The sequence below is a fragment of the Homarus americanus genome, unplaced genomic scaffold (assembly GCF_018991925.1).
Source record: "Homarus americanus isolate GMGI-L3 unplaced genomic scaffold, GMGI_Hamer_2.0 scaffold11022, whole genome shotgun sequence".
NCBI classification, from domain to species: domain Eukaryota; kingdom Metazoa; phylum Arthropoda; class Malacostraca; order Decapoda; family Nephropidae; genus Homarus; species Homarus americanus.
The window spans coordinates 6,478,518-6,486,663 of NW_024737068.1; positions in this window are offsets into that span (position 1 = coordinate 6,478,518).

Consider the following 8,146-nt stretch of genomic DNA (forward strand, 5'->3'; position numbering starts at 1 on the left):
TAATCGCCTTTACGGGCGCATTAACGGCGCAGTAAAATATAAGAACGAGTGATGCAATCGCCTTACGGGTGATTAACGCGCAGAGGGCCATAAGAACGAGTGGCGGCAATCGCCCACGGGCGATTAACGGCGGCAGGGGGGCCATAAGAATGAGTGGCGTAACGCTTACGGCGATTAACGGGCGTAGGGGGCTATAAGAATGAGTGGCGTAACGCTTTACGGGCGATTAACGGCGGCAGGGGGGCTATAAGAATGAGTGGCGGTAATCGCCTTTACCGGCATTATTAACGGGCGGCAGGGGACCATAAGAATGAGTGGCGGCACCGCCTTTACGGCGATTAACGCGGCAGGGGCCATAAGAATGAGTGGCGGTAACGCTTACGGGCGATTAATCGCTGCAGGGGAGTGCTATAAGACCGAGTAGGTAATCGCCTGGCGATTAACGGGCGTAGGGGGCTATAAGAATGAGTGGCGTAACGCCACGGCCATTAACGGCGCAGGAGGGCCATAAGAATAGGTGGCGGGCAACGTTCACGGGCGATTAACAGCGCAGGGGGCCATAAGAATGAGTGGCGTAATCGCCTTTGCGGCGATAACGCTACAGGGGGCGATAAGAATGAGTGGCGTACCGCTTCACGGGCTAATAACGGCGCAGGGAGATAAGAATGAGTGGCGGCACCGCCTTTACGGGCGTATTAACGCGTGCAGGGGGCCATAAGAATGTGAGTGGCGCAACGCTTACGGGCGATTAACGGCGGCAGGGGGGCCATAAGAATGAGTGGCGGCACGCTTACGGGCGACACAACGGCGCAGGGGAGGCCATAAGAATGAGTGGCGGTAACGCCTTACGTGGGTACTAACGGCGCAGGGAGGCCATAAGAATGAGTGGCGGCATCGCCTTACGGGCGGATTAACGGGCGTGCAGGAGGCTATAAGAATGAGTGGCGGTAACGCTTTACGGGCGATTAACGGCGGCAGGGGGCCATAAGAATGAGTGGGCGGCAATCGCTTTACGGGCGACAACGGCAGGGGGCTATAAGAATGAGTGGGCGGCACGCTTTATGGGCGGTATTAACGGCGTGCAGGGGCGTATAAGAATGAGTGGCGTGCAATCGCCTTTACGGGCGAATAACGGCGTGCAGGGAGGCGATAGAATTGCCTTATATGTGATTAATGGCAACAGAGGGCGAAAAACAAAAATGGCACAAGAATGAGTGGCAGCAATCGTCAGCGGCTTAACGGCAGGAGGCGATAAGAATGAGTGGCAGCAATCGCCTACGGGCGATTAACGGCGCAGGGAGGCGATAAGAATGAGGGCAGCAATCGCCTTACGGACGATTAACGGCGGCAGGTGGGCGATAAGAATGAGTAGCAGCAATCGCCTACCGCGATTAACAGCGGCAGGGAGGCGATAAGAATGAGTGGGCATCGCCACGGACGATTAACGGCGGCAGGGAGGCGATATGAATGAGTGGCGGCAATCGCCTTACGAGCGATTAACGGCGGAGGGGGCGATAAGAATGAGTGGCAGCAATCGCTTACGGCGATTAACGGCAGCAGGGGGGGGCAATAAGAATGAGTGGCGGCAATAGCCTTACAGGCGATTAACGGCGGCAGGGGGCGATAAGAATGAGTGGCGGCAATCGCCTGGCGGCGATTAACGACGGCAGGGAGGCGATAAGAATGAGTGGCAATCACCTTACGGGCGATTAACGGCAGCAGGGAGGCGATAAGAATGAGCAGGCAATCGCCTTACGGGCAATTGCACGCAGGGGGCGATAAGAATGAGTGGCGGCAATCGCCTTACGGGAGATTAACGGCGGCAGGAAGGCGATAAGAATGAGCAGCAGCAGTCGTTTACGGGCGCTTAACCGCTGCAGGGAGGCGATAAGAATGATCGCAGCAATAGCCTTACGGGCGATTAAAGGCGGCAGGGAGGCGATAAGAATGAGTGGCAGAAACGCCTTACGGGCGATTAACTGCAGCAGGGAGGCGATAAGAAGAGGCAGCAATTGCCTTTACGGGCGATTAACGGCGGCAGGGAGGCGCTAAGAATGAGTGGCAGCAATTGCCTCACGGGCGATTAACGCGCAGGGAGGCGATAAAATGAGTGGGCACCGCCTTACAGGCGATTAACGGTGGCAGGGAGGCGATAAGAATGAGTGGCAGCAACGCCTTACGGGCGATTAACCGCGCAGCGAGGCGATAAGAATGAGTGGCAGCATTGCCTTACGGGCGATTAACGGCGCAGGAGGCGATAAGAATGAGTGGCGGCAATCGCCTTACGGGTGATTAACGTGGCCAGGGGCGATAAATATGAGTGGGCGGCACGCCTTACAGGCGATTAACAGCGGCAGGCGATAAGAATGAGTGGTGGCAATCGCGTTACAGGCGATTAACGGCGCGCAGGGGGCAATAAGAATGAGTGGCAGCAATCGCCTTACGGGCGATTAACGGCAGCAGGTGGGCGATAAGAATGAGTAGCAGCAATCGCCTTTACGGCGATTAACGGCGCAGGAGGCGATAAGAATGAGTGGCAGCAATTGCCTTACGGGCGATTAACGGCGGCAGGGGGCGATAAGATGAGTGGCGGCAATCGCCTTACGGGCGATTAACTGCGCAGGAGGCGATAAGAATGAGTGGAAGCAAATGCCTACGGGCGATTAACGGCGGCAGGGAGGCGATAAGAATGAGTGGCAGCAATTGCCTTACGGGCGATTAACCGTGGGCAGGGAGGCGATAAGAATGAGTGGCGGCATTCGCCACGGGCGATTAACGGTAGGGGGCGATAATATGAGTGGCAGCAATTGCCTTACGGGCGATTAACTGCGGCAGGAGGCGAAAGAATGGCAGCAAATGCCCACGGCCGATTAACGGCGGCAGGGAGGCGATATGAGTGGCGCAACGCTTTCGGGCGATTAACGGCGGCAGGGGCAATAAGAATGAGTGGTGGCAATCGCCTTACGGGCGATTAACGGCGGCAGGGGGGCGATAAGAATGAGTGGCGGCAATCGCCTTACGGGCGATTACCGGCGGCAGCGGGGCGATAAGAATGAGTTGCAGCATTCGCCTTACGGGAGATTAACGGAGGCAGGGGGCAATAAGAATGAGTGGCGGCAATCGCCTTATGGGTGATTAACGGCAGGAGTGGGGGCGAAAAAGAAAAATGACAACAATTGCCTTACATGTGATTAACGGTAGCAGTGGGGCGATAACGATAAATGGCAACAATTGCCTGACATGTGATTAACGGGCGCAGTGGGGCGATAACGATAAATGGCAACAATTGTCTGACATGTGATTAACGGGCGCAGTGGGGCGATAACAAAAAATGGCAACAATTGCATTACAAGTGATTAACGGCAGCAGAGTGGCAAAGACGTCAAATGGCAACAATCGCCTCACGAAAGATTAACAGCAGCAGAGTGGCGAAAAAGAAAAATGGCAACAATTGCCTTACATGTGATTAACGGCAGCAGTGGGGGGAAAACGAAAAATGGTAACAATTGCCTTATATGTAATTAACGGCAGGAGTGGGGGCGAAACGAAAAATGGCAAATAATTGCCTTCCATGTGATTAACGGGCAAGGGTGGGGGAAACGAAAATGGTAACAATTGCCTTATATGTAATTAATAGAGGGACGAAAACGATTTTTTTTTTTTATGGGGATTGGCCCACCAGGACACAGGTCACAAGGCAGAAAAGAAACAGAAAGAACGAGAAACAGAGGGTAAAAGAATAACAGTGATGAATATAAAAAGAAAGAACAGAAATAGAGAAAATGGCGATAAAAGAGAGGCAAGTGGCACATTAACTACATTCCATTAGCCGTTCTCACATATGGGCGTCATCATAATAATTGGACACCGCTAATAGGCTCTTCCTTTCCCCTTAAGAATGCCGATTACGTTCTCCTGGCCCTATTAACCTCTCGTCTCTACCATTAGGCGGCCCGCGTAACCCTGTAGTGGAGGTCCCTTTGATATGAGGCACACGTGAGGGAGACAGGGAGAGAGAGAGAGAGAAATACAAAAAAAAAGAAAAGAATTTATACGGAAGGAAAGAAAATGAAAAAAATATTGAGAGGGGAAGAGATTGAAGCAGAGATCAAGAGATTGAAAGTAATAGAGAGGGGGAAAAAGTGTGAGAGAGGGAAGCGGAGAAAGAGAAGAAGAGAAAGAGAGACAGAAAGAAAGTATGAGAGAGAGAGACAGAGGTAAAGTGTGAGATATAAAGATTAAAAATAAAGTGAAACATAGATGGAGAAAGGAACGAAAATAGTGAGATATGGTAGATAGGGGAAAAGAGAATAAGATAAAAAGATAAAATAAAAAAGGTGCAAAAGACAGAGGTAAAGAAAGCGAGTGGGAGAAGAAAGGTGAGACTGAGAAAGTGAGACGAAAAGAGAATGAGATACAGAAAGGCAGTGTGAAAAAGAGAGAAAGACAGAGTGAAAAAAGTCCACACACACACACACACACACACACACACACACACACACACACATCATCATCAAGATCCCTCCTCCAGAATTTATTAATTTAACCCCAAGTTTTAATTACTAATTAATCTTTTGCAGAGTATAATTAAGAACCAAATCTTCTTTTTATGCTTCTTAATTGAAGTTGTTTAACACGCGAGAAGTTCACCTTTCTGCAAATTATCCAGGTTTTTAATTACCGGCACCAACGTGGGAGAATTTACCACAGCGTGGAAAAATTTAGTCTAGCGTGAGAAAAAATAGCTCAGCGTGGGAAAAAGTTTGTATAACTCGGTAAGGATTACATTTTAGTGGGAAAAATACACAAAGAGAGAGTAGGAAATGTCTATAGCTTAGAAAATGTACCAAAACATTGAAATAAATATATATAACGTAGAAAAGATTAGTATAGATTAAAAGAATTTAGCAAAACATGGAAAACGGAATGAAAAAGCGTGCACATTGCTTGAGAAAACATCAGTAAAACGTGGGAAAACATTAGTATACCGTGGGAAAACATGATTATACAGTGGGAAAACAAAGGATATACCGTGGGAAAACAAAGGATATACCGTGGGAAAACAAAGGATATACCGTGGGAAAACAAAGGATATACCGTGGGAAAACAAAGGATATACCGTGGGAAAACATTAGTATACCATGGGAAAAAAAAGTTTCATTTCTGATAAAAAAAGGCTGTAATATATTTTGTTGTTTCATCTGCATTCGAAGAGTTACTAAGGTAATAAAATTGTTTTGGCGTTATCTAAACAAGCATTTTAGAGTATTGTTGCAGGTAAGCCACAACACTTTTTATATGAGTAAAATAGAAGAAAAAACAATTATTATGTCGAATGATGTTACAGATCAGTAAATAATAATAATAATAATAATAATAATAATAATAATAATAATAATAATAATAATAATAATAACAATAATAATAATAATAATAATAATAATAATAATAAAGTGATTAGCATTGCCATCATCACCATTTTTATCAACAGTAGCAGTTTTATGACCAGTCTATCAATCTGTTCTGTGACCCCTGCCCATGACCCCTGCCTGTGAGCATCTGTCTATGAGTCTCTTTTGTGAGCACCTGTTGAGTCAATTCTGTTAATCCACCATGTAATTGCCATCTGCATTATTAATTTAGTGTGATGTAAGTCGTTCTCTTTGATATGATGAGAGCGACAGGTAAGGTAAATAACATGTTGTCTCGGTATGATGTTTGGCTCTATATAGTTAAGGGTTTTAGGTGATTATAATGCCTATGTATGGACAGAGTGACTTTAATTGGTTTGTACTTTATGTATATTTATGTATGTATGAATAGGTATTTAAATATTAGCACACACACGCACATACACACACACTTCATCCTTGACCACCGAAGGGTCAAGACGTACCTGGCGCTCCTCTCGGAGCAGCCAGGTCAACTGTTAAGTTGGCCCATACCAACTCCCTCCCCTGAACCCTCCTCCCCACCGGAATATCAACAAGTTCACGCCAGAAGTTGCCATTTCATTTAGGAAAGGAATGGAACCAGTGTTAAACAGAGGTGAACAGTGGTGAACAGTGCTTAAGTCAGTGAGAACAACTCAACAGTAACAGTGGTACCCAAGTTGACCTTCACACAGTGAGGTCCCAGGTACCCAATGATAACGGCCCGACCCATCAACCAGCGATGTGTTAATCTGTCTACGATAGGAAGGCCTGGGACCCACCTCACTCATAGAACACCGTCTGTGAGGGAACTACTACACCACGTGAGGCCCCTCATAACACCATCTGTGAGGGAATTACTACACCACGTGAGGCCCCTCATAACACCATCTGTGAGGGAATTACTACACCACGTGAGGCCCCTCATAACACCATCTGTGAGGGAATTACTACACCACGTGAGGCCCCTCATAACACCATCTGTGAGGGAATTACTACACCACGTGAGGCCCCTCATAACACCATCTGTGAGGGAATTACTACACCACGTGAGGCCCCTCATAACACCATCTGTGAGGGAATTACTACACCACGTGAGGCCCCTCATAACACCATCTGTGAGGGAACTACTACACCACGTGAGGTCCCTCCTAACACCATCTGGGAGGGAGTTACTACACTACGTGTTTGCTGTTCAACACCTACATTAATCTGTATGTTCACTGTATGTTCCTTCACCTTTCTCTAATGAAGGCTTTTGTTAAACCACCAATGTATGTAATAAGTCATTTATGCCCAATGTATATTTTCAGCCTTCGGGCTGCAGAACTTTTTCAATAAACCGTTAATTATTATTATTATTATTATTATTACACACACACGTGTCATTCCCCCAGTTTACTCTCTCTCTCTCTCTCTCTCTCTCTCTCTCTCTCTCTCTCTCTCTCTCTCCACAGCAGGTCACATTAGTCCCAAAACGAAACAATTACTCACTTTAAATCTCGCGAACAATTCCCTCCGACAAGTACAGATCAAGAGTATAATTTTGCCTCTTATTGCCATGTCACTTGCCGACATCTAAAGTCTCATCTCGCTAATTAAACGTCAAATAAAAATACTTTCACATGGTCGTCGAACTCACTGATTTAATTCAGATACTACTCGTAGTTCTCCCGTGTAAAATAGTATTGAAGATCTGCGAGCCCTTACTGGGATATCAGTGTAATTTTGCGCCATTTTGAGGTGTTTCAATATTCCAATTGGTTGATAAGTGAAGAACTCTTAACAATCTCATAAAATAACGCAAACATCAATTGGATTTTTGCGGGATCTTTGACAAGGTTGGGATAAAATATTGAAATATATTAAAAGTTTATTTGTTTTAATAGTGAAATATTACGTAACATCAACGAACTTGAAGTAGGGAAGATGTGTTTAATTTCGCACTGGGATGAGACGTTCCAATGTTTTCACGGATGAGATTAAGGTGGGTACTAGTATTAGTGTTCTAAAAGTGATATAAATATTGGCGTACTCCTGGAACTTGGATAGATTGGGGGGGAGGAGGGGAGTTGATGTTTTGTTTGGAAAGCAAATATTATCTGTCTCTATCTCTTGCTCTTTCAACTTCTCTCATATTATCAGAAACAACGATTCTCTCTCTCTCTCTCTCTCTCTTGCAGTCACCTTCAGAGGCGACCCACCCTACCTTCCCGCATCTCTCACACCTGTGATCACCGGAGCTACGCTAATTAACTCCATTCACCTGCAGGTCTACGTCGACAGTGGCATTTGTGTCCTCAACGCTTCTCACAGCTTCGTAACTAGGACGCCAAGTAATGAACATCAAGACGGAATGCTCATCTTAGAATCAATAGAAGGGTTACTCCCCTGTGTTTCATTCAACGCTAATGAACACTGAGCAACGCTATTCAACGCTCATCAATGTATTATCTCTTAGAAATGTTCCTCAAAACTCGTTCATTAATGTTCATCAATGCTTCTTAACGCTATTCAATCTTCATCAATGATCATTAGCGTCTCTCAACGTTCGACACAACAACAGTCCTCGACAGCCATCAATGCTTTTTAACGCTTATCAACGCTCATCAACGCTCCTGACAGCTACACAATTTCTTTTATTACCAAAGACAGACAGACAGGAAATGCAAATTCACAAAGACAGATGTAAAGACAGAAGGACAGACATTCGA